Raw genomic sequence first — 25,960 nt, 5'->3', positions numbered from 1 at the left:
ATGGATCATTCTGACAGTGAATCCGGTGGTGACTGTTTCTAATTCTCAATCATCGACTACTTGGGGTGTGGACATGCAGAAGTTTGAGCCAGTGCACATGGCCGGTGGTGACTGCTACTAATTCTCAATCATCTACTACAAGGGGTGTGGACATGCAGAATTTGGAGCCAGTTCAAGATTCAGATCAGGAGGTGCCTGGCTCCATACCAATCAACTCAGTGCCTCTGACACAAAGACTTGAACGGTACAGTTTGAGTCCTCGACCGCCATGCTCAACGCGGCTGCAAGGATTCGGGGTGGATTGACTGAATGTGGTATTTCTTGTTGTGTACTATTCTTGTATACTGGATTAGTATAGTATCTTTTTTTTGAGCAGCTATGTTTGTTTTGTATTGTTTAAGGAGAAATGTTGTGTTCGTCATGGGCACGCCTATGATGCACACCAAGGGAGGTAGGGAGTGTTAGTCTCCCCCGAGTTTTGGAGTTGGATGGTAGGCGCGGTGACGTGGAACCGGAGAGAATAAAAGGTCAGGGAAGGTGTTCCTCGTGGCCAATGACTCTATATTATTCTCTGTGTATTTATTAAAACTTATCTGCGAAACAGGCACCGTGTGTGCACGATGCAACACACCCCTCCCATGCCCTGAATACAGAAGTTAAAAACCAGCTGTGATTGGGACGCAGGGGACCCTGGTGCCACTGAACCTTCTGCACTGTGAACCTGCTGAACTATTGACAGCTGCGCTCTTGATATGTAGGGTCGAAACCTTTATCTCTGCCCCTCTATCACGATTTGTTGAAGATGCTGTGATTTCCCGCTTTACCGATTTACTGCGATTTAGCCAACTTCAGGAAATTAGTGCAAGCAACGGACAATAGATCTTATCGATAATTTACAGAAACTGTTGACATTGTTTTTGATACTGGTGCTTGGAAAAAAAAAGTCCAAAAATGTATCCACCTCGCAAAAGACACTCGTCAGAAGTGGGACTCGAACCCACGCCTCCAAAGGAGACTGCGACCTGAACGCAGCGCCTTAGACCACTTGCCATCCTGACACTCTTAACACTGCACTGATGGCTCAATTTCCAGCTTATAAACCAAAATGAGTGCCATGTACTGAGTGAATTTTGTTTAATGTCCTCTGTATTTTCAATTCCAGACCCTCCTGCTCAGGGAAACAGTGGGATCTGAAGCTGATGAAGGAGAGAGGATGGATCATCCTGACAGTGAATCCGGTGGTGACTGCTACTAATTCGCAATCATCGACTACTTGGGGTGTGGACATGCAGAAGTTTGATCCAGTGCACATGGCCGGTGGTGACTGCTACTAATTCTCAATCATCTACTACAAGGGGTGTGGACATGCAGAATTTGGAGCCAGTTCAAGATTCAGATCAGGAGGTGCCTGGCTCCATACCAATCAACTCAGTGCCTCTGAGACAAGGACTTGAACGGTACAGTTTGAGTCCTCGACCGCCATGCTCAACGCGGCTGCAAGGATTCTGGGTGGATTGACTGAATGTGGCATTTCTTGTTGTGTACTATTCTTGTATACTGGATTAGTATAGTATCTTTTTTTTGAGCAGCTATGTTTGTTTTGTATTGTTTAAGGAGAAATGTTGTGTTCGTCATGGGCACGCCTATGATGCACACCAAGGGAGGTAGGGAGTGTTAGTCTCCCCCAACTTTTGGAGTTGGATGGTAGGCGCGGTGACGTGGAACCGGAGAGAATAAAAGGTCAGGGAAGGTGTTCCTCGTGGCCAATGACTCTATATTATTCTCTGTGTATTTATTAAAACTTATCTGCAATAGAGGCACCGTGTGTGCACGATGCAACACACCCCTCCCATGCCCTGAATACAGAAGTTAAAAACCAGCTGTGATTGGGACGCAGGGGACCCTGGTGCCACTGAACCTTCTGCACTGTGAACCTGCTGAACTATTGACAGCTGCGCTCTTGATATGTAGGGTCGAAACCTTTATCTCTGCCCCTCTATCACGATTTGTTGAAGATGCTGTGATTTCCCGCTTTACCGATTTACTGCGATTTAGCCAACTTCAGGAAATTAGTGCAAGCAACGGACAATAGATCTTATCGATAATTTACAGAAACTGTTGACATTGTTTTTGATACGGGTGCTTGGAAAAAAAAAGTCAAAAAATGTATCCACCTCGCAAAAGACACTTGTCAGAAGTGGGATTCGAACCCACGCCTCCAAAGGAGACTGCGACCTGAACGCAGCGCCTTAGACCACTCGGCCATTCTGACACTCTTGACACTGTACTGATGGCTCAATTTCCAGCTTATAAACCAAAATGAGTGCCATGTACTGAGTGAATGTTGTTTAATGTCCTCTGTATTTTCAATTCCAGACCTTCCTGCTCAGGGAAACAGTGGGATCTGAAGCTGATGAAGGAGAGAGGATGGATCATCATGACAGTGAATCCGGTGGTGACTGCTACTAATTCTCAATCATCGACTACTTGGGGTGTGGACATGCTGAATTTTGAGCCAGTGCACATGACCGGTGGTGACTGCTACTAATTCTCAATCATCTACTACAGGGGGTGTGGACATGCAGAATTTGGAGCCAGTTCAAGATTCAGATCAGGAGGTGCCTGGCTCCATACCAATCAACTCAGTGCCTCTGAGACAAGGACTTGAACGGTACAGTTTGAGTCCTCGACCGCCATGCTCAACGCGGCTGCAAGGATTTGGGGTGAATTGACTGAATGTGGCATTTCTTGTTGTGTACTATTCTTGTAAACTGGTTTAGTATGGTATCTTTTTTTTGAGCAGCTATGTTTGTTTTGTATTGGTTAAGGAGAAATGTTGTGTTCGTCATGGGCACGCCTATGATGCACACCAAGGGAGGTAGGGAGTGTTAGTCTCCCCCGAGTTTTGGAGTTGGATGGTAGGAGCGGTGACGTGGAACCGGAGAGAATAAAAGGTCAGGGAAGGTGTTCCTCGTGGCCAATGACTCTATATTATTCTCTGTGTATTTATTAAAACTTATCTGCGAAACAGGCACCGTGTGTGCACGATGCAACACACCCCTCCCATGCCCTGAATACAGAAGTTAAAAACCAGCTGTGATTGGGATGCAGGGGACCCTGGTGCCACTGAACCTTCTGCACTGTGAACCTGCTGAACTATTGACAGCTGTGCTTTTGATATGTAGGGTCGAAACCTTTATCTCGGCCCCTCTATCAAGATTTGTTGAAGATGCTGTGATTTCCTGCTTTACCGATTTACTGCGATTTAGCCAACTTCACGCAATTAGTGCAAGCAACGGACAATAGATCTTATCGATAATTTACAGAAACTGTTGACATTGTTTTTGATAGGGGTGCTTGGAAAAAAAAAGTCCAAAAATGTATCCACCTCGCAAAAGACACTTGTCAGAAGTGGGATTCGAACCCACGCCTCCAAAGGAGACTGCGACCTGAACGCAGCACCTTAGACCACTCGGCCATCCTGACACTCTTGACACTGCACTGATGGCTCAATTTCCAGCTTATAAACCAAAATGAGTGCCATGTACTGAGTGAATGTTGTTTAATGTCCTCTGTATTTTCAATTCCAGACCTTCCTGCTCAGGGAAACAGTGGGATCTGAAGCTGATGAAGGAGAGAGGATGGATCATTCTGACAGTGAATCCGGTGGTGACTGCTACTAATTCTCAATCATCGACTACTTGGGTTGTGGACATGCAGAAGTTTGAGCCAGTGCACATGGCCGGTGGTGACTGCTACTAATTCTCAATCATCTACTACAAGGGGTGTGGACATGCAGAATTTGGAGCCAGTTCAAGATTCAGATCAGGAGGTGCCTGGCTCCATACCAATCAACTCAGTGCCTCTGAGACAAGGACTTGAATGGTACAGTTTGAGTCCTCGACCGCCATGCTCAACGCGGCTGCAAGGATTCGGGGTGGATTGACTGAATGTGTCATTTCTTGTTGTGTACTATTCTTGTATACTGGATTAGTATAGTATCTTTTTTTTGAGCAGCTATGTTTGTTTTGTATTGGTTAAGGAGAAATGTTGTGTTCGTCATGGGCACGCCTATGATGCACACCAAGGGAGGTAGGGAGTGTTAGTCTCCCCCAACTTTTGGAGTTGGATGGTAGGCGCGGTGACGTGGAACCGGAGAGAATAAAAGGTCAGGGAAGGTGTTCCTCATGGCCAATGACTCTATATTATTCTCTGTGTATTTATTAAAACTTATCTGCGAAAGAGGCACTGTGTGTGCACGATGCAACACACCCCTCCCATGCCCTGAATACAGAAGTTAAAAACCAGCTGTGATTGGGACGCAGGGGACCCTGGTGCCACTGAACCTTCTGCACTGTGAACCTGCTGAACTATTGACAGCTGCGCTCTTGATATGTAGGGTCGAAACCTTTATCTCTGCCCCTCTATCACGATTTGTTGAAGATGCTGTGATTTCCCGCTTTACCGATTTACTGCGATTTAGCCAACTTCAGGAAATTAGTGCAAGCAACGGACAATAGATCTTATCGATAATTTACAGAAACTGTTGACATTGTTTTTGATACGGGTGCTTGGAAAAAAAAAGTCCACAAATGTATCCACCTCGCAAAAGACACTTGTCAGAAGTTGGATTCGAACCCACGCCTCCAAGGGAGACTGCGACGTGAACGCAGCGCCTTAGACCACTCGGCCATCCTGACACTCGTAACACTGCACTGATGGCTCAATTTCCAGCTTATAAACCAAAATGAGTGCCTTGTACTGAGTGAATTTTGTTTAATGTCCTCTGTATTTTCAATTCCAGACCTTCCTGCTCAGGGAAACAGTGGGATCTGAAGCTGATGAAGGAGAGAGGATGGATCATCCTGACAGTGAATCCGGTGGTGACTGCTTCTAATTCGCAATCATCGACTACTTGGGGTGTGGACATGCAGAAGTTTGAGCCAGTGCACATGGCCGGTGGTGACTGCTACTAATTCTCAATCATCTACAACAAGGGGTGTGGACATGCAGAATTTGGAGCCAGTTCAAGATTCAGATCAGGAGGTGCCTGGCTCCATACCAATCAACTCAGTGCCTCTGAGACAAGGACTTGAACGGTACAGTTTGAGTCCTCGACCGCCATCCTCAACGTGGCTGCAAGGATTCGGGGTGGATTGACTGAATGTGGCATTTCTTGTTGTGTACTATTCTTGTATACGGGATTAGTATAGTATCTTTTTTTTTAGCAGCTCTTTTTGTTTTGTATTGGTTAAGGAGAAATGTGTTGTTCGTCATGGGCACGCCTATGATGCACACCAAGGGAGGTAGGGAGTGTTAGTCTCCCCCAACTTTTGGAGTTGGATGGTAGGCGCGGTGACGTGGAACCGGAGAGAATAAAAGGTCAGGGAAGGTGTTCCTCGTGGCCAATGACTCTATATTATTCTCTGTGTATTTATTAAAACTTATCTGCGAAACAGGCACCGTGTGTGCACGATGCAACACACCCCTCCCATGCCCTGAATACAGAAGTTAAAAACCAGCTGTGATTGGGACGCAGGGGACCCTGGTGCCACTGAACCTTCTGCACTGTGAACCTGCTGAACTATTCACAGCTGCGCTCTTGATATGTAGGGCCGAAACCTTTATCTCTGCCCCTCTATCACGATTTGTTAAAGATGCTGTGATTTCCCGCTTTACCGATTTACTGCGATTTAGCCAACTTCAGGAAATTAGTGCAAGCAACGGACAATAGATCTTATCGATAATTTACAGAAACTGTTGACATTGTTTTTGATACGGGTGCTTGGAAAAAAAAAGTCCAAAAATGTATCCACCTCGCAAAAGACACTTGTCAGAAGTGGGATTCAAACCCACGCCTCCAAAGGAGACTGCGACCTGAACGCAGCACCTAGACCACTCGGCCATCCTGACACGTACCAAAATGAGTGCCATGTACTGAGTGAATGTTATTTAATGTCCTCTGTATTTTCAATTCCAGACCTTCCTGCTCAGGGAAACAGTGGGATCTGAAGCTGATGAAGGAGAGAGGATGGATCATCCTGACAGTGGACCCTGTGGTGACTGCTACTAATTCTCAATCATCTACTATATGGGGTGTGGACTTGCAGAATTTTGAGCCAGTGCATATGGCCGGTGGTGACTGCTACTAATTCTCAATCATCCGCTACAGGGGGTGTGGACATGCAGAATTTGGAGCCAGTTCAAGATTCAGATATGGAGGTGCCTGGCTCCATACCAATCAACTCAGTGCCTCTGAGACAAGGACTTGAACGGTACAGTTTGAGTCCTCGACCGCCATGCTCAACGAGGCTGCAAGGATTCGGGGTGGATTGACTGAATGTGGTATTTATTGTTGTGTACTATTCTTGTATACTGGATTAGTATAGTATCTTTTTTTTGAGCAGCTATGTTTGTTTTGTATTGGTTAAGGAGAAATGTTGTGTCCGTCATGGGCACGCCCATGATGCACACCAAGGGAGGTAGGGAGTGTTAGTCTCCCCCGAGTTTTGGAGTTGGATGGTAGGTGCGGTGATGTGGAATCAGAGAGAATAAAAGGTAGGGGAAGGTGTTCCTCGTGGCTAAAGACTCCATATTATTCATTGTGTATTTATTAAAACTTATCTGCAAAACAGGCACTGTGTGTGCAAGACGCAACACCCCCACCCCTCCCATCCCCTGAATACAGAAGTTAAAAACCAGCTGTGATTGGGACGCAGGGGACCCTGGTGCCACTGAACCTTCTGCACTGTGAACCTGCTGAACTATTGACAGCTGCGCTTTTGATATGTAGGGTCGAAACCTTTATCTCGGCCCCTCTATCACGATTTGTTGAAGATGCTGTGATTTCCTGCTTTACCGATTTATTGCGATTTAGCCAACTTCAGGCAATTAGTGCAAGCAACGGAAAATAGATCTTATCGATAATTTACAGAAACTGTTGACATTGTTTTTGATACGGTGCTTGGGGAAAAAAAGTCCAAAAATGTATCCACCTCGCAAAATACACTTGTCAGAAGTGGGATTTGAACCCACAACTCCAAGGGAGGCTGCGACCTGAACGCAGCGCCTTAGACCACTCAGCCATCCTGACACTCTTCACATCTCCCTCATGGCTCAATTTCGAGCGTATAAACCAAAATGAGTGCCATGAACTGAGTGAATGTTGTTTAATGACCTCTGTATTTTCAATTCCAGACCTTCCTGCTCAGGGAAACAGTGGGATCTGAAGCTGATGAAGGAGAGAGGATGGATCATCCTGACAGTGAATCCGGTGGTGACTGCTACTAATTCTCAATCATCGACTACATGGGGTGTGGACATGCAGAAGTTTGAGCCAGTGCACATGGCCGGTGGTGACTGCTACTAATTCTCAATCATCTACTACAAGGGGTGTGGACATGCAGAATTTAGAGCCAGTTCAAGATTCAGATCAGGAGGTGCCTGGCTCCATACCAATCAACTCAGTGCCTCTGAGACAAGGACTTAAACGGTACAGTTTGAGTCCTCGACCGCCATGCTCAACGCGGCTGCAAGGATTCGGGGTGGATTGACTGAATGTGGCATTTCTTGTTGTGTACTATTCTTGAATACTGGATTAGTATAGTATATTTTTTTTGAGCAGCTATGTTTGTTTTGTATTGGTTAAGGAGAAATGTTGTGTTCGTCATGGGCACGCCTATGATGCACACCAAGGGAGGTAGGGAGTGTTAGTCTCCCCCGAGTTTTGGATTTGGATGGTAGGCGCGGTGACGTGGAACCGGAGAGAATAAAAGGTCAGGGAAGGTGTTCCTCGTGGCCAATGACTCTATATTATTCTCTGTGTATTTATTAAAACTTATCTGCGAAACAGGCACCGTGTGTGCACGATGCAACACACCCCTCCCATGCCCTGAATACAGAAGTTAAAAACCAGCTGTGATTGGGACGCAGGGGACCATGGTGCCACTGAACCTTCTGCACTGTGAACCTGCTGAACTATTGACAGCTGCGCTCTTGATATGTAGGGTCGAAACCTTTATCTCTGCCCCTCTATCACGATTTGTTGAAGATGCTGTGATTTCCCGCTTTACCGATTTACTGCGATTTAGCCAACTTCAGGAAATTAGTGCAAGCAACGGACAATAGATCTTATCGATAATTTACAGAAACTGTTGACATTGTTTTTGATACGGGTGCTTGGAAAAAAAATGTCCAAAAATGTATCCACCTCGCAAAAGACACTAGTCAGAAGTGGGATTTGAACCCACGCCTCCAAAGGAGACTGCGATCTGAACGCAGCGCCTTAGACCACTCGGCCATCCTGACACTCTTGACACTGCACTGATGGCTCAATTTCCAGCTTATAAACCAAAATGAGTGCCATGTACTGAGTGAATGTTGTTTAATGTCCTCTGTATTTTCAATTCCAGACCTTCCTGCTCAGGGAAACAGTGGGATCTGAAGCTGATGAAGGAGAGAGGATGGATCATCCTGACAGTGGACCCTGTGGTGACTGCTACTAATTCTCAATCATCTACTACATGGGGTGTGGACTTGCAGAATTTTGAGCCAGTGCATATGGCCGGTGGTGACTGCTACTAATTCTCAATCATCTACTACAGGGGGTGTGGACATGCAGAATTTGAAGCCAGTTCAAGATTCAGATCAGGAGGTGCCTGGCTCCATACCAATCAACTCAGTGCCTCTGAGACAAGGACTTGAACAGTACAGTTTGAGTCTTCGACCGCCATGCTCAACGCGGCTGCAAGGATTCGGGGTGGATTGACTGAATGTGGTATTTATTGTTGTGTACTATTCTTGTATACTGGATTAGTATAGTATCTTTTTTTTGAGCAGCTATGTTTGTTTTGTATTGGTTAAGGAGAAATGTTGTGTTCGTCATGGGCACGCCCATGATGCACACCAAGGGAGGTAGGGAGTGTTAGTCTCCCCCGAGTTTTGGAGTTGGATGTTAGGTGCGGTGATGTGGAATCGGAGAGAATAAAAGGTAGGGGAAGGTGTTCCTCGTGGCCAAAGACTCCATATTATTCTTTGTGTATTTATTAAAACTTCTCTGCAAAACAGGCACTGTGTGTGCACGACGCAACACCCCCACCCCTCCCATCCCCTGAATACAGAAGTTAAAAACCAGCTCTGATTGGGACGCAGGGGACCCTGGTGCCACTGAACCTTCTGCACTGTGAACCTGCTGAACTATTGACAGCTGCGCTTTTGATATGTAGGGTCGAAACCTTTATCTCGGCCCCTCTATCACGATTTGTTGAAGATGCTGTGATTTCCTGCTTTACCGATTTACTGCGATATAGCCAACTTCAGGCAATTAGTGCAAGCAACGGAAAATAGATCTTATCGATAATTTACAGAAACTGTTGACATTGTTTTTGATACGGTGCTTGGGAAAAAAAAGTCCAAAAATGTATCCACCTCGCAAAATACACTTGTCAGAAGTGGGATATGAATCCACACCTCCAAGGGAGACTGTGACCTGAACGCAGCGCCTTAGACCACTCGGCCATCATGACACTCTTCACACCTCGCTCAGGGCTCAATTTCGAGCTTATAAACCAAAATGAGTGCCATGTACTGAGTCAATGTTGTTTAATGTCCTCTGTATTTTCAATTCCAGACCTTCCCGCTCAGGGAAACAGTGGGATCTGAAGCTGATGAAGGAGAGAGGATGGATCATCCTGACAGTGGATCCGGTGGTGATTGCTACTAATTCTCAATCATCTACTACATGGGGTGTGGACATGCTGAATTTTGAGCCAGTGCACATGGCCGGTGGTGACTGCTACTAATTCTCAATCATCTACTACAAGGGGTGTGGACATGCAGAATTTGGAGCCAGTTCAAGATTCAGATCAGGAGGTGCCTGGCTCCATACCAATCAACTCAGTGCCTCTGAGACAAGGACTTGAATGGTACAGTTTGAGTCCTCGACCGCCATGCTCAACGCGGCTGCAAGGATTCGGGGTGGATTGACTGAATGTGTCATTTCTTGTTGTGTACTATTCTTGTATACTGGATTAGTATAGTATCTTTTTTTTGAGCAGCTATGTTTGTTTTGTATTGGTTAAGGAGAAATGTTGTGTTCGTCATGGGCACGCCTATGATGCACACCAAGGGAGGTAGGGAGTGTTAGTCTCCCCCAACTTTTGGAGTTGGATGGTAGGCGCGGTGACGTGGAACCGGAGAGAATAAAAGGTCAGGGAAGGTGTTCCTCATGGCCAATGACTCTATATTATTCTCTGTGTATTTATTAAAACTTATCTGCGAAAGAGGCACTGTGTGTGCACGATGCAACACACCCCTCCCATGCCCTGAATACAGAAGTTAAAAACCAGCTGTGATTGGGACGCAGGGGACCCTGGTGCCACTGAACCTTCTGCACTGTGAACCTGCTGAACTATTGACAGCTGCGCTCTTGATATGTAGGGTCGAAACCTTTATCTCTGCCCCTCTATCACGATTTGTTGAAGATGCTGTGATTTCCCGCTTTACCGATTTACTGCGATTTAGCCAACTTCAGGAAATTAGTGCAAGCAACGGACAATAGATCTTATCGATAATTTACAGAAACTGTTGACATTGTTTTTGATACGGGTGCTTGGAAAAAAAAAGTCCACAAATGTATCCACCTCGCAAAAGACACTTGTCAGAAGTTGGATTCGAACCCACGCCTCCAAGGGAGACTGCGACGTGAACGCAGCGCCTTAGACCACTCGGCCATCCTGACACTCTTAACACTGCACTGATGGCTCAATTTCCAGCTTATAAACCAAAATGAGTGCCTTGTACTGAGTGAATTTTGTTTAATGTCCTCTGTATTTTCAATTCCAGACCTTCCTGCTCAGGGAAACAGTGGGATCTGAAGCTGATGAAGGAGAGAGGATGGATCATCCTGACAGAGAATCCGGTGGTGACTGCTTCTAATTCGCAATCATCGACTACTTGGGGTGTGGACATGCAGAAGTTTGAGCCAGTGCACATGGCCGGTGGTGACTGCTACTAATTCTCAATCATCTACTACAAGGGGTGTGGACATGCAGAATTTGGAGCCAGTTCAAGATTCAGATCAGGAGGTGCCTGGCTCCATACCAATCAACTCAGTGCCTCTGAGACAAGGACTTGAACGGTACAGTTTGAGTCCTCGACCGCCATGCTCAACGTGGCTGCAAGGATTCGGGGTGGGTTGACTGAATGTGGCATTTCTTGTTGTGTACTATTCTTGTATACGGGATTAGTATAGTATCTTTTTTTTTAGCAGCTCTTTTTGTTTTGTATTGGTTAAGGAGAAATGTGTTGTTCGTCATGGGCACGCCTATGATGCACACCAAGGGAGGTAGGGAGTGTTAGTCTCCCCCAACTTTTGGAGTTGGATGGTAGGCGCGGTGACGTGGAACCGGAGAGAATAAAAGGTCAGGGAAGGTGTTCCTCGTGGCCAATGACTCTATATTATTCTCTGTGTATTTATTAAAACTTATCTGCGAAACAGGCACCGTGTGTGCACGATGCAACACACCCCTCCCATGCCCTGAATACAGAAGTTAAAAACCAGCTGTGATTGGGACGCAGGGGACCCTGGTGCCACTGAACCTTCTGCACTGTGAACCTGCTGAACTATTCACAGCTGCGCTCTTGATATGTAGGGCCGAAACCTTTATCTCTGCCCCTCTATCACGATTTGTTAAAGATGCTGTGATTTCCCGCTTTACCGATTTACTGCGATTTAGCCAACTTCAGGAAATTAGTGCAAGCAACGGACAATAGATCTTATCGATAATTTACAGAAACTGTTGACATTGTTTTTGATACGGGTGCTTGGAAAAAAAAAGTCCAAAAATGTATCCACCTCGCAAAAGACACTTGTCAGAAGTGGGATTCAAACCCACGCCTCCAAAGGAGACTGCGACCTGAACGCAGCGCCTAGACCACTCGGCCATCCTGACACGTACCAAAATGAGTGCCATGTACTGAGTGAATGTTATTTAATGTCCTCTGTATTTTCAATTCCAGACCTTCCTGCTCAGGGAAACAGTGGGATCTGAAGCTGATGAAGGAGAGAGGATGGATCATCCTGACAGTGGACCCTGTGGTGACTGCTACTAATTCTCAATCATCTACTATATGGGGTGTGGACTTGCAGAATTTTGAGCCAGTGCATATGGCCGGTGGTGACTGCTACTAATTCTCAATCATCCGCTACAGGGGGTGTGGACATGCAGAATTTGGAGCCAGTTCAAGATTCAGATATGGAGGTGCCTGGCTCCATACCAATCAACTCAGTGCCTCTGAGACAAGGACTTGAACGGTACAGTTTGAGTCCTCGACCGCCATGCTCAACGAGGCTGCAAGGATTCGGGGTGGATTGACTGAATGTGGTATTTATTGTTGTGTACTATTCTTGTATACTGGATTAGTATAGTATCTTTTTTTTGAGCAGCTATGTTTGTTTTGTATTGGTTAAGGAGAAATGTTGTGTCCGTCATGGGCACGCCCATGATGCACACCAAGGGAGGTAGGGAGTGTTAGTCTCCCCCGAGTTTTGGAGTTGGATGTTAGGTGCGGTGATGTGGAATCAGAGAGAATAAAAGGTAGGGGAAGGTGTTCCTCGTGGCTAAAGACTCCATATTATTCATTGTGTATTTATTAAAACTTATCTGCAAAACAGGCACTGTGTGTGCAAGACGCAACACCCCCACCCCTCCCATCCCCTGAATACAGAAGTTAAAAACCAGCTGTGATTGGGACGCAGGGGACCCTGGTGCCACTGAACCTTCTGCACTGTGAACCTGCTGAACTATTGACAGCTGCGCTTTTGATATGTAGGGTCGAAACCTTTATCTCGGCCCCTCTATCACGATTTGTTGAAGATGCTGTGATTTCCTGCTTTACCGATTTATTGCGATTTAGCCAACTTCAGGCAATTAGTGCAAGCAACGGAAAATAGATCTTATCGATAATTTACAGAAACTGTTGACATTGTTTTTGATACGGTGCTTGGGAAAAAAAAGTCCAAAAATGTATCCACCTCGCAAAATACACTTGTCAGAAGTGGGATTTGAACCCACAACTCCAAGGGAGGCTGCGACCTGAACGCAGTGCCTTAGACCACTCAGCCATCCTGACACTCTTCACATCTCCCTCATGGCTCAATTTCGAGCGTATAAACCAAAATGAGTGCCATGAACTGAGTGAATGTTGTTTAATGACCTCTGTATTTTCAATTCCAGACCTTCCTGCTCAGGGAAACAGTGGGATCTGAAGCTGATGAAGGAGAGAGGATGGATCATCCTGACAGTGAATCCGGTGGTGACTGCTACTAATTCTCAATCATCGACTACATGGGGTGTGGAGATGCAGAAGTTTGAGCCAGTGCACATGGCCGGTGGTGACTGCTACTAATTCTCAATCATCTACTACAAGGGGTGTGGACATGCAGAATTTAGAGCCAGTTCAAGATTCAGATCAGGAGGTGCCTGGCTCCATACCAATCAACTCAGTGCCTCTGAGACAAGGACTTAAACGGTACAGTTTGAGTCCTCGACCGCCATGCTCAACGCGGCTGCAAGGATTCGGGGTGGATTGACTGAATGTGGCATTTCTTGTTGTGTACTATTCTTGAATACTGGATTAGTATAGTATATTTTTTTTGAGCAGCTATGTTTGTTTTGTATTGGTTAAGGAGAAATGTTGTGTTCGTCATGGGCACGCCTATGATGCACACCAAGGGAGGTAGGGAGTGTTAGTCTCCCCCGAGTTTTGGATTTGGATGGTAGGCGCGGTGACGTGGAACCGGAGAGAATAAAAGGTCAGGGAAGGTGTTCCTCGTGGCCAATGACTCTATATTATTCTCTGTGTATTTATTAAAACTTATCTGCGAAACAGGCACCGTGTGTGCACGATGCAACACACCCCTCCCATGCCCTGAATACAGAAGTTAAAAACCAGCTGTGATTGGGACGCAGGGGACCATGGTGCCACTGAACCTTCTGCACTGTGAACCTGCTGAACTATTGACAGCTGCGCTCTTGATATGTAGGGTCGAAACCTTTATCTCTGCCCCTCTATCACGATTTGTTGAAGATGCTGTGATTTCCCGCTTTACCGATTTACTGCGATTTAGCCAACTTCAGGAAATTAGTGCAAGCAACGGACAATAGATCTTATCGATAATTTACAGAAACTGTTGACATTGTTTTTGATACGGGTGCTTGGAAAAAAAAAGTCCAAAAATGTATCCACCTCGCAAAAGACACTTGTCAGAAGTGGGATTTGAACCCACGCCTCCAAAGGAGACTGCGATCTGAACGCAGCGCCTTAGACCACTTGGCCATCCTGACACTCTTGACACTGCACTGATGGCTCAATTTCCAGCTTATAAACCAAAATGAGTGCCATGTACTGAGTGAATGTTGTTTAATGTCCTCTGTATTTTCAATTCCAGACCTTCCTGCTCAGGGAAACAGTGGGATCTGAAGCTGATGAAGGAGAGAGGATGGATCATCCTGACAGTGGACCCTGTGGTGACTGCTACTAATTCTCAATCATCTACTACATGGGGTGTGGACTTGCAGAATTTTGAGCCAGTGCATATGGCCGGTGGTGACTGCTACTAATTCTCAATCATCTACTACAGGGGGTGTGGACATGCAGAATTTGAAGCCAGTTCAAGATTCAGATCAGGAGGTGCCTGGCTCCATACCAATCAACTCAGTGCCTCTGAGACAAGGACTTGAACAGTACAGTTTGAGTCTTCGACCGCCATGCTCAACGCGGCTGCAAGGATTCGGGGTGGATTGACTGAATGTGGTATTTATTGTTGTGTACTATTCTTGTATACTGGATTAGTATAGTATCTTTTTTTTGAGCAGTTATGTTTGTTTTGTATTGGTTAAGGAGAAATGTTGTGTTCGTCATGGGCACGCCCATGATGCACACCAAGGGAGGTAGGGAGTGTTAGTCTCCCCCAACTTTTGGAGTTGGATGGTAGGCGCGGTGACGTGGAACCGGAGAGAATAAAAGGTCAGGGAAGGTGTTCCTCGTGGCCAATGACTCTATATTATTCTCTGTGTATTTATTAAAACTTATCTGCGAAACAGGCACCGTGTGTGCACGATGCAACACACCCCTCCCATGCCCTGAATACAGAAGTTAAAAACCAGCTGTGATTGGGACGCAGGGGACCCTGGTGCCACTGAACCTTCTGCACTGTGAACCTGCTGAACTATTCACAGCTGCGCTCTTGATATGTAGGGCCGAAACCTTTATCTCTGCCCCTCTATCACGATTTGTTAAAGATGCTGTGATTTCCCGCTTTACCGATTTACTGCGATTTAGCCAACTTCAGGAAATTAGTGCAAGCAACGGACAATAGATCTTATCGATAATTTACAGAAACTGTTGACATTGTTTTTGATACGGGTGCTTGGAAAAAAAAAGTCCAAAAATGTATCCACCTCGCAAAAGACACTTGTCAGAAGTGGGATTCAAACCCACGCCTCCAAAGGAGACTGCGACCTGAACGCAGCACCTAGACCACTCGGCCATCCTGACACGTACCAAAATGAGTGCCATGTACTGAGTGAATGTTATTTAATGTCCTCTGTATTTTCAATTCCAGACCTTCCTGCTCAGGGAAACAGTGGGATCTGAAGCTGATGAAGGAGAGAGGATGGATCATCCTGACAGTGGACCCTGTGGTGACTGCTACTAATTCTCAATCATCTACTATATGGGGTGTGGACTTGCAGAATTTTGAGCCAGTGCATATGGCCGGTGGTGACTGCTACTAATTCTCAATCATCCGCTACAGGGGGTGTGGACATGCAGAATTTGGAGCCAGTTCAAGATTCAGATATGGAGGTGCCTGGCTCCATACCAATCAACTCAGTGCCTCTGAGACAAGGACTTGAACGGTACAGTTTGAGTCCTCGACCGCCATGCTCAACGAGGCTGCAAGGATTCGGGGTGGATTGACTGAATGTGGTATTTATTGTTGTGTACTATTCTTGTATACTGGATTAGTATAGTATCTTTTTTTTGAGCAGCTATGTTTGTTTTGTATTGGTTAAGGAGAAATGTTGTGTCCGTCATGGGCACGCCCATGATGCACACCAAGGGAGGTAGGGAGTGTTAGTCTCCCCCGAGTTTTGGAGTTGGATGGTAGGTGCGGTGATGTGGAATCAGAGAGAATAAAAGGTAGGGGAAGGTGTTCCTCGTGGCTAAAGACTCCATATTATTCATTGTGTATTTATTAAAACTTATCTGCAAAACAGGCACTGTGTGTGCAAGACGCAACACCCCCACCCCTCCCATCCCCTGAATACAGAAGTTAAAAACCAGCTGTGATTGGGACGCAGGGGACCCTGGTGCCACTGAACCTTCTGCACTGTGAACCTGCTGAACTATTGACAGCTGCGCTTTTGATATGTAGGGTCGAAACCTTTATCTCGGCCCCTCTATCACGATTTGTTGAAGATGCTGTGATTTCCTGCTTTACCGATTTATTGCGATTTAGCCAACTTCAGGCAATTAGTGCAAGCAACGGAAAATAGATCTTATCGATAATTTACAGAAACTGTTGACATTGATTTTGATACGGTGCTTGGGGAAAAAAAGTCCAAAAATGTATCCACCTCGCAAAATACACTTGTCAGAAGTGGGATTTGAACCCACAACTCCAAGGGAGGCTGCGACCTGAACGCAGCGCCTTAGACCACTCAGCCATCCTGACACTCTTCACATCTCCCTCATGGCTCAATTTCGAGCGTATAAACCAAAATGAGTGCCATGAACTGAGTGAATGTTGTTTAATGACCTCTGTATTTTCAATTCCAGACCTTCCTGCTCAGGGAAACAGTGGGATCTGAAGCTGATGAAGGAGAGAGGATGGATCATCCTGACAGTGAATCCGGTGGTGACTGCTACTAATTCTCAATCATCGACTACATGGGGTGTGGACATGCAGAAGTTTGAGCCAGTGCACATGGCCGGTGGTGACTGCTACTAATTCTCAATCATCTACTACAAGGGGTGTGGACATGCAGAATTTAGAGCCAGTTCAAGATTCAGATCAGGAGGTGCCTGGCTCCATACCAATCAACTCAGTGCCTCTGAGACAAGGACTTAAACGGTACAGTTTGAGTCCTCGACCGCCATGCTCAACGCGGCTGCAAGGATTCGGGGTGGATTGACTGAATGTGGCATTTCTTGTTGTGTACTATTCTTGAATACTGGATTAGTATAGTATATTTTTTTTGAGCAGCTATGTTTGTTTTGTATTGGTTAAGGAGAAATGTTGTGTTCGTCATGGGCACGCCTATGATGCACACCAAGGGAGGTAGGGAGTGTTAGTCTCCCCCGAGTTTTGGATTTGGATGGTAGGCGCGGTGACGTGGAACCGGAGAGAATAAAAGGTCAGGGAAGGTGTTCCTCGTGGCCAATGACTCTATATTATTCTCTGTGTATTTATTAAAACTTATCTGCGAAACAGGCACCGTGTGTGCACGATGCAACACACCCCTCCCATGCCCTGAATACAGAAGTTAAAAACCAGCTGTGATTGGGACGCAGGGGACCATGGTGCCACTGAACCTTCTGCACTGTGAACCTGCTGAACTATTGACAGCTGCGCTCTTGATATGTAGGGTCGAAACCTTTATCTCTGCCCCTCTATCACGATTTGTTGAAGATGCTGTGATTTCCCGCTTTACCGATTTACTGCGATTTAGCCAACTTCAGGAAATTAGTGCAAGCAACGGACAATAGATCTTATCGATAATTTACAGAAACTGTTGACATTGTTTTTGATACGGGTGCTTGGAAAAAAAATGTCCAAAAATGTATCCACCTCGCAAAAGACACTAGTCAGAAGTGGGATTTGAACCCACGCCTCCAAAGAAGACTGCGATCTGAACGCAGCGCCTTAGACCACTCGGCCATCCTGACACTCTTGACACTGCACTGATGGCTCAATTTCCAGCTTATAAACCAAAATGAGTGCCATGTACTGAGTGAATGTTGTTTAATGTCCTCTGTATTTTCAATTCCAGACCTTCCTGCTCAGGGAAACAGTGGGATCTGAAGCTGATGAAGGAGAGAGGATGGATCATCCTGACAGTGGACCCTGTGGTGACTGCTACTAATTCTCAATCATCTACTACATGGGGTGTGGACTTGCAGAATTTTGAGCCAGTGCATATGGCCGGTGGTGACTGCTACTAATTCTCAATCATCTACTACAGGGGGTGTGGACATGCAGAATTTGAAGCCAGTTCAAGATTCAGATCAGGAGGTGCCTGGCTCCATACCAATCAACTCAGTGCCTCTGAGACAAGGACTTGAACAGTACAGTTTGAGTCTTCGACCGCCATGCTCAACGCGGCTGCAAGGATTCGGGGTGGATTGACTGAATGTGGTATTTATTGTTGTGTACTATTCTTGTATACTGGATTAGTATAGTATCTTTTTTTTGAGCAGCTATGTTTGTTTTGTATTGGTTAAGGAGAAATGTTGTGTTCGTCATGGGCACGCCCATGATGCACACCAAGGGAGGTAGGGAGTGTTAGTCTCCCCCGAGTTTTGGAGTTGGATGTTAGGTGCGGTGATGTGGAATCGGAGAGAATAAAAGGTAGGGGAAGGTGTTCCTCGTGGCCAAAGACTCCATATTATTCTTTGTGTATTTATTAAAACTTCTCTGCAAAACAGGCACTGTGTGTGCACGACGCAACACCCCCACCCCTCCCATCCCCTGAATACAGAAGTTAAAAACCAGCTCTGATTGGGACGCAGGGGACCCTGGTGCCACTGAACCTTCTGCACTGTGAACCTGCTGAACTATTGACAGCTGCGCTTTTGATATGTAGGGTCGAAACCTTTATCTCGGCCCCTCTATCACGATTTGTTGAAGATGCTGTGATTTCCTGCTTTACCGATTTACTGCGATATAGCCAACTTCAGGCAATTAGTGCAAGCAACGGAAAATAGATCTTATCGATAATTTACAGAAACTGTTGACATTGTTTTTGATACGGTGCTTGGGAAAAAAAAGTCCAAAAATGTATCCACCTCGCAAAATACACTTGTCAGAAGTGGGATATGAATCCACACCTCCAAGGGAGACTGTGACCGAACGCAGCGCCTTAGACCACTCGGCCATCATGACACTCTTCACACCTCGCTCAGGGCTCAATTTCGAGCTTATAAACCAAAATGAGTGCCATGTACTGAGTCAATGTTGTTTAATGTCCTCTGTATTTTCAATTCCAGACCTTCCCGCTCAGGGAAACAGTGGGATCTGAAGCTGATGAAGGAGAGAGGATGGATCATCCTGACAGTGGATCCGGTGGTGATTGCTACTAATTCTCAATCATCTACTACATGGGGTGTGGACATGCTGAATTTTGAGCCAGTGCACATGGCCGGTGGTGACTGCTACTAATTCTCAATCATCTACTACAAGGGGTGTGGACATGCAGAATTTGGAGCCAGTTCAAGATTCAGATCAGGAGGTGCCTGGCTCCATACCAATCAACTCAGTGCCTCTGAGACAAGGACTTGAATGGTACAGTTTGAGTCCTCGACCGCCATGCTCAACGCGGCTGCAAGGATTCGGGGTGGATTGACTGAATGTGTCATTTCTTGTTGTGTACTATTCTTGTATACTGGATTAGTATAGTATCTTTTTTTTGAGCAGCTATGTTTGTTTTGTATTGGTTAAGGAGAAATGTTGTGTTCGTCATGGGCACGCCTATGATGCACACCAAGGGAGGTAGGGAGTGTTAGTCTCCCCCAACTTTTGGAGTTGGATGGTAGGCGCGGTGACGTGGAACCGGAGAGAATAAAAGGTCAGGGAAGGTGTTCCTCATGGCCAATGACTCTATATTATTCTCTGTGTATTTATTAAAACTTATCTGCGAAAGAGGCACTGTGTGTGCACGATGCAACACACCCCTCCCATGCCCTGAATACAGAAGTTAAAAACCAGCTGTGATTGGGACGCAGGGGACCCTGGTGCCACTGAACCTTCTGCACTGTGAACCTGCTGAACTATTGACAGCTGCGCTCTTGATATGTAGGGTCGAAACCTTTATCTCTGCCCCTCTATCACGATTTGTTGAAGATGCTGTGATTTCCCGCTTTACCGATTTACTGCGATTTAGCCAACTTCAGGAAATTAGTGCAAGCAACGGACAATAGATCTTATCGATAATTTACAGAAACTGTTGACATTGTTTTTGATACGGGTGCTTGGAAAAAAAAAGTCCACAAATGTATCCACCTCGCAAAAGACACTTGTCAGAAGTTGGATTCGAACCCACGCCTCCAAGGGAGACTGCGACGTGAACGCAGCGCCTTAGACCACTCGGCCATCCTGACACTCTTAACACTGCACTGATGGCTCAATTTCCAGCTTATAAACCAAAATGAGTGCCTTGTACTGAGTGAATTTTGTTTAATGTCCTCTGTATTTTCAATTCCAGACCTTCCTGCTCAGGGAAACAGTGGGATCTGAAGCTGATGAAGGAGAGAGGATGGATCATCCTGACAGTGAATCCGGTGGTGACTGCTTCTAATTCGCAATCATCGACTACTTGGGGTGTGGACATGCAGAAGTTTGAGCCAGTGCACATGGCCGGTGGTGACTGCTACTAATTCTCAATCATCTACTACAAGGGGTGTGGACATGCAGAATTTGGAGCCAGTTCAAGATTCAGATCAGGAGGTGCCTGGCTCCATACCAATCAACTCAGTGCCTCTGAGACAAGGACTTGAACGGTACAGTTTGAGTCCTCGACCGCCATGCTCAACGTGGCTGCAAGGATTCGGGGTGGGTTGACTGAATGTGGCATTTCTTGTTGTGTACTATTCTTGTATACGGGATTAGTATAGTATCTTTTTTTTTAGCAGCTCTTTTTGTTTTGTATTGGTTAAGGAGAAATGTGTTGTTCGTCATGGGCACGCCTATGATGCACACCAAGGGAGGTAGGGAGTGTTAGTCTCCCCCAACTTTTGGAGTTGGATGGTAGGCGCGGTGACGTGGAACCGGAGAGAATAAAAGGTCAGGGAAGGTGTTCCTCGTGGCCAATGACTCTATATTATTCTCTGTGTATTTATTAAAACTTATCTGCGAAACAGGCACCGTGTGTGCACGATGCAACACACCCCTCCCATGCCCTGAATACAGAAGTTAAAAACCAGCTGTGATTGGGACGCAGGGGACCCTGGTGCCACTGAACCTTCTGCACTGTGAACCTGCTGAACTATTCACAGCTGCGCTCTTGATATGTAGGGCCGAAACCTTTATCTCTGCCCCTCTATCACGATTTGTTAAAGATGCTGTGATTTCCCGCTTTACCGATTTACTGCGATTTAGCCAACTTCAGGAAATTAGTGCAAGCAACGGACAATAGATCTTATCGATAATTTACAGAAACTTTTGACATTGTTTTTGATACGGGTGCTTGGAAAAAAAAAGTCCAAAAATGTATCCACCTCGCAAAAGACACTTGTCAGAAGTGGGATTCAAACCCACGCCTCCAAAGGAGACTGCGACCTGAACGCAGCGCCTAGACCACTCGGCCATCCTGACACGTACCAAAATGAGTGCCATGTACTGAGTGAATGTTATTTAATGTCCTCTGTATTTTCAATTCCAGACCTTCCTGCTCAGGGAAACAGTGGGATCTGAAGCTGATGAAGGAGAGAGGATGGATCATCCTGACAGTGGACCCTGTGGTGACTGCTACTAATTCTCAATCATCTACTATATGGGGTGTGGACTTGCAGAATTTTGAGCCAGTGCATATGGCCGGTGGTGACTGCTACTAATTCTCAATCATCCGCTACAGGGGGTGTGGACATGCAGAATTTGGAGCCAGTTCAAGATTCAGATATGGAGGTGCCTGGCTCCATACCAATCAACTCAGTGCCTCTGAGACAAGGACTTGAACGGTACAGTTTGAGTCCTCGACCGCCATGCTCAACGAGGCTGCAAGGATTCGGGGTGGATTGACTGAATGTGGTATTTATTGTTGTGTACTATTCTTGTATACTGGATTAGTATAGTATCTTTTTTTTGAGCAGCTATGTTTGTTTTGTATTGGTTAAGGAGAAATGTTGTGTCCGTCATGGGCACGCCCATGATGCACACCAAGGGAGGTAGGGAGTGTTAGTCTCCCCCGAGTTTTGGAGTTGGATGTTAGGTGCGGTGATGTGGAATCAGAGAGAATAAAAGGTAGGGGAAGGTGTTCCTCGTGGCTAAAGACTCCATATTATTCATTGTGTATTTATTAAAACTTATCTGCAAAACAGGCACTGTGTGTGCAAGACGCAACACCCCCACCCCTCCCATCCCCTGAATACAGAAGTTAAAAACCAGCTGTGATTGGGACGCAGGGGACCCTGGTGCCACTGAACCTTCTGCACTGTGAACCTGCTGAACTATTGACAGCTGCGCTTTTGATATGTAGGGTCGAAACCTTTATCTCGGCCCCTCTATCACGATTTGTTGAAGATGCTGTGATTTCCTGCTTTACCGATTTATTGCGATTTAGCCAACTTCAGGCAATTAGTGCAAGCAACGGAAAATAGATCTTATCGATAATTTACAGAAACTGTTGACATTGTTTTTGATACGGTGCTTGGGAAAAAAAAGTCCAAAAATGTATCCACCTCGCAAAATACACTTGTCAGAAGTGGGATTTGAACCCACAACTCCAAGGGAGGCTGCGACCTGAACGCAGTGCCTTAGACCACTCAGCCATCCTGACACTCTTCACATCTCCCTCATGGCTCAATTTCGAGCGTATAAACCAAAATGAGTGCCATGAACTGAGTGAATGTTGTTTAATGACCTCTGTATTTTCAATTCCAGACCTTCCTGCTCAGGGAAACAGTGGGATCTGAAGCTGATGAAGGAGAGAGGATGGATCATCCTGACAGTGAATCCGGTGGTGACTGCTACTAATTCTCAATCATCGACTACATGGGGTGTGGAGATGCAGAAGTTTGAGCCAGTGCACATGGCCGGTGGTGACTGCTACTAATTCTCAATCATCTACTACAAGGGGTGTGGACATGCAGAATTTAGAGCCAGTTCAAGATTCAGATCAGGAGGTGCCTGGCTCCATACCAATCAACTCAGTGCCTCTGAGACAAGGACTTAAACGGTACAGTTTGAGTCCTCGACCGCCATGCTCAACGCGGCTGCAAGGATTCGGGGTGGATTGACTGAATGTGGCATTTCTTGTTGTGTACTATTCTTGAATACTGGATTAGTATAGTATATTTTTTTTGAGCAGCTATGTTTGTTTTGTATTGGTTAAGGAGAAATGTTGTGTTCGTCATGGGCACGCCTATGATGCACACCAAGGGAGGTAGGGAGTGTTAGTCTCCCCCGAGTTTTGGATTTGGATGGTAGGCGCGGTGACGTGGAACCGGAGAGAATAAAAGGTCAGGGAAGGTGTTCCTCGTGGCCAATGACTCTATATTATTCTCTGTGTATTTATTAAAACTTATCTGCGAAACAGGCACCGTGTGTGCACGATGCAACACACCCCTCCCATGCCCTGAATACAGAAGTTAAAAACCAGCTGTGATTGGGACGCAGGGGACCATGGTGCCACTGAACCTTCTGCACTGTGAACCTGCTGAACTATTGACAGCTGCGCTCTTGATATGTAGGGTCGAAACCTTTATCTCTGCCCCTCTATCACGATTTGTTGAAGATGCTGTGATTTCCCGCTTTACCGATTTACTGCGATTTAGCCAACTTCAGGAAATTAGTGCAAGCAACGGACAATAGATCTTATCGATAATTTACAGAAACTGTTGACATTGTTTTTGATACGGGTGCTTGGAAAAAAAAAGTCCAAAAATGTATCCACCTCGCAAAAGACACTTGTCAGAAGTGGGATTTGAACCCACGCCTCCAAAGGAGACTGCGATCTGAACGCAGCGCCTTAGACCACTTGGCCATCCTGACACTCTTGACACTGCACTGATGGCTCAATTTCCAGCTTATAAACCAAAATGAGTGCCATGTACTGAGTGAATGTTGTTTAATGTCCTCTGTATTTTCAATTCCAGACCTTCCTGCTCAGGGAAACAGTGGGATCTGAAGCTGATGAAGGAGAGAGGATGGATCATCCTGACAGTGGACCCTGTGGTGACTGCTACTAATTCTCAATCATCTACTACATGGGGTGTGGACTTGCAGAATTTTGAGCCAGTGCATATGGCCGGTGGTGACTGCTACTAATTCTCAATCATCTACTACAGGGGGTGTGGACATGCAGAATTTGAAGCCAGTTCAAGATTCAGATCAGGAGGTGCCTGGCTCCATACCAATCAACTCAGTGCCTCTGAGACAAGGACTTGAACAGTACAGTTTGAGTCTTCGACCGCCATGCTCAACGCGGCTGCAAGGATTCGGGGTGGATTGACTGAATGTGGTATTTATTGTTGTGTACTATTCTTGTATACTGGATTAGTATAGTATCTTTTTTTTGAGCAGTTATGTTTGTTTTGTATTGGTTAAGGAGAAATGTTGTGTTCGTCATGGGCACGCCCATGATGCACACCAAGGGAGGTAGGGAGTGTTAGTCTCCCCCGAGTTTTGGAGTTGGATGTTAGGTGCGGTGATGTGGAATCGGAGAGAATAAAAGGTAGGGGAAGGTGTTCCTCGTGGCCAAAGACTCCATATTATTCTTTGTGTATTTATTAAAACTTCTCTGCAAAACAGGCACTGTGTGTGCACGACGCAACACCCCCACCCCTCCCATCCCCTGAATACAGAAGTTAAAAACCAGCTCTGATTGGGACGCAGGGGACCCTGGTGCCACTGAACCTTCTGCACTGTGAACCTGCTGAACTATTGACAGCTGCGCTTTTGATATGTAGGGTCGAAACCTTTATCTCGGCCCCTCTATCACGATTTGTTGAAGATGCTGTGATTTCCTGCTTTACCGATTTACTGCGATATAGCCAACTTCAGGCAATTAGTGCAAGCAACGGAAAATAGATCTTATCGATAATTTACAGAAACTGTTGACATTGTTTTTGATACGGTGCTTGGGAAAAAAAAGTCCAAAAATGTATCCACCTCGCAAAATACACTTGTCAGAAGTGGGATATGAATCCACACCTCCAAGGGAGACTGTGACCTGAACGCAGCGCCTTAGACCACTCGGCCATCATGACACTCTTCACACCTCGCTCAGGGCTCAATTTCGAGCTTATAAACCAAAATGAGTGCCATGTACTGAGTCAATGTTGTTTAATGTCCTCTGTATTTTCAATTCCAGACCTTCCTGCTCAGGGAAACAGTGGGATCTGAAGCTGATGAAGGAGAGAGGATGGATCATCCTGACAGTGAATCCGGTGGTGACTGCTACTAATTCTCAATCATCGACTACATGGGGTGTGGACATGCAGAAGTTTGAGCCAGTGCACATGGCCGGTGGTGACTGCTACTAATTCTCAATCATCTACTACAAGGGGGTTGGACATGCAGAATTTGGAGCCAGTTCAAGATTCAGATCAGGAGGTGCCTGGCTCCATACCAATCAACTCAGTGCCTCTGAGACAAGGACTTGAACGGTACAGTTTGAGTCCTCGACCGCCATGCTCAACGCGGCTGCAAGGATTCGGGGTGGATTGACTGAATGTGGCATTTCTTGTTGTGTACTATTCTTGTATACTGGATTAGTATAGTATCTTTTTTTTGAGCAGCTATGTTTGTTTTGTATTGGTTAAGGAGAAATGTTGTGTTCGTCATGGGCACGCCTATGATGCACACCAAGGGAGGTAGAGAGTGTTAGTCTCCCCCGAGTTTTGGAGTTGGATGGTAGGCGCGGTGACGTGGAACCGGAGAGAATAAAAGGTCAGGGAAGGTGTTCCTCGTGGCCAATGACTCTATATTATTCTCTGTGTATTTATTAAAACTTATCTGCGA

General features: G+C 45.9%; 13 non-coding genes across 13 annotated transcripts; all 13 read right to left on the bottom strand.

Moving 5' to 3' along the window:
- Window positions 1-2,189: 2,189 nt before the first annotated feature.
- Window positions 2,190-2,272, bottom strand: TRNAL-CAG (transfer RNA leucine (anticodon CAG)). Its single transcript has one exon. It is a non-coding gene; the product is annotated as a tRNA-Leu (tRNA).
- A 1,131-nt stretch (window positions 2,273-3,403) lies between these two features.
- Window positions 3,404-3,486, bottom strand: TRNAL-CAG (transfer RNA leucine (anticodon CAG)). Its single transcript has one exon. It is a non-coding gene; the product is annotated as a tRNA-Leu (tRNA).
- Window positions 3,487-4,617: 1,131 nt separating this feature from the next.
- Window positions 4,618-4,700, bottom strand: TRNAV-CAC (transfer RNA valine (anticodon CAC)). Its single transcript has one exon. It is a non-coding gene; the product is annotated as a tRNA-Val (tRNA).
- A 1,131-nt stretch (window positions 4,701-5,831) lies between these two features.
- Window positions 5,832-5,913, bottom strand: TRNAL-CAG (transfer RNA leucine (anticodon CAG)). The gene has a single exon. It is a non-coding gene; the product is annotated as a tRNA-Leu (tRNA).
- Window positions 5,914-8,224: 2,311 nt separating this feature from the next.
- TRNAL-CAG (transfer RNA leucine (anticodon CAG)) lies at window positions 8,225-8,307 on the bottom strand. The gene has a single exon. It is a non-coding gene; the product is annotated as a tRNA-Leu (tRNA).
- Window positions 8,308-10,655: 2,348 nt separating this feature from the next.
- Window positions 10,656-10,738, bottom strand: TRNAV-CAC (transfer RNA valine (anticodon CAC)). The gene has a single exon. It is a non-coding gene; the product is annotated as a tRNA-Val (tRNA).
- Window positions 10,739-11,869: 1,131 nt separating this feature from the next.
- Window positions 11,870-11,951, bottom strand: TRNAL-CAG (transfer RNA leucine (anticodon CAG)). Its single transcript has one exon. It is a non-coding gene; the product is annotated as a tRNA-Leu (tRNA).
- Window positions 11,952-14,262: 2,311 nt separating this feature from the next.
- On the bottom strand, window positions 14,263-14,345 carry TRNAL-CAG (transfer RNA leucine (anticodon CAG)). Its single transcript has one exon. It is a non-coding gene; the product is annotated as a tRNA-Leu (tRNA).
- Window positions 14,346-15,476: 1,131 nt separating this feature from the next.
- On the bottom strand, window positions 15,477-15,558 carry TRNAL-CAG (transfer RNA leucine (anticodon CAG)). The gene has a single exon. It is a non-coding gene; the product is annotated as a tRNA-Leu (tRNA).
- Window positions 15,559-17,869: 2,311 nt separating this feature from the next.
- On the bottom strand, window positions 17,870-17,952 carry TRNAL-CAG (transfer RNA leucine (anticodon CAG)). The gene has a single exon. It is a non-coding gene; the product is annotated as a tRNA-Leu (tRNA).
- A 2,347-nt stretch (window positions 17,953-20,299) lies between these two features.
- TRNAV-CAC (transfer RNA valine (anticodon CAC)) lies at window positions 20,300-20,382 on the bottom strand. Its single transcript has one exon. It is a non-coding gene; the product is annotated as a tRNA-Val (tRNA).
- Window positions 20,383-21,513: 1,131 nt separating this feature from the next.
- On the bottom strand, window positions 21,514-21,595 carry TRNAL-CAG (transfer RNA leucine (anticodon CAG)). Its single transcript has one exon. It is a non-coding gene; the product is annotated as a tRNA-Leu (tRNA).
- A 2,311-nt stretch (window positions 21,596-23,906) lies between these two features.
- On the bottom strand, window positions 23,907-23,989 carry TRNAL-CAG (transfer RNA leucine (anticodon CAG)). The gene has a single exon. It is a non-coding gene; the product is annotated as a tRNA-Leu (tRNA).
- Between the last annotated feature and the right edge of the window lie 1,971 nt (window positions 23,990-25,960).

The sequence above is a fragment of the Pleurodeles waltl genome, unplaced genomic scaffold (genome assembly GCF_031143425.1).
Source record: "Pleurodeles waltl isolate 20211129_DDA unplaced genomic scaffold, aPleWal1.hap1.20221129 scaffold_39, whole genome shotgun sequence".
In the NCBI taxonomy this organism is placed as follows: domain Eukaryota; kingdom Metazoa; phylum Chordata; class Amphibia; order Caudata; family Salamandridae; genus Pleurodeles; species Pleurodeles waltl.
Note: the sequence above shows the minus strand (reverse complement) of the source record. Positions and strands in the feature narration are given on the sequence as shown.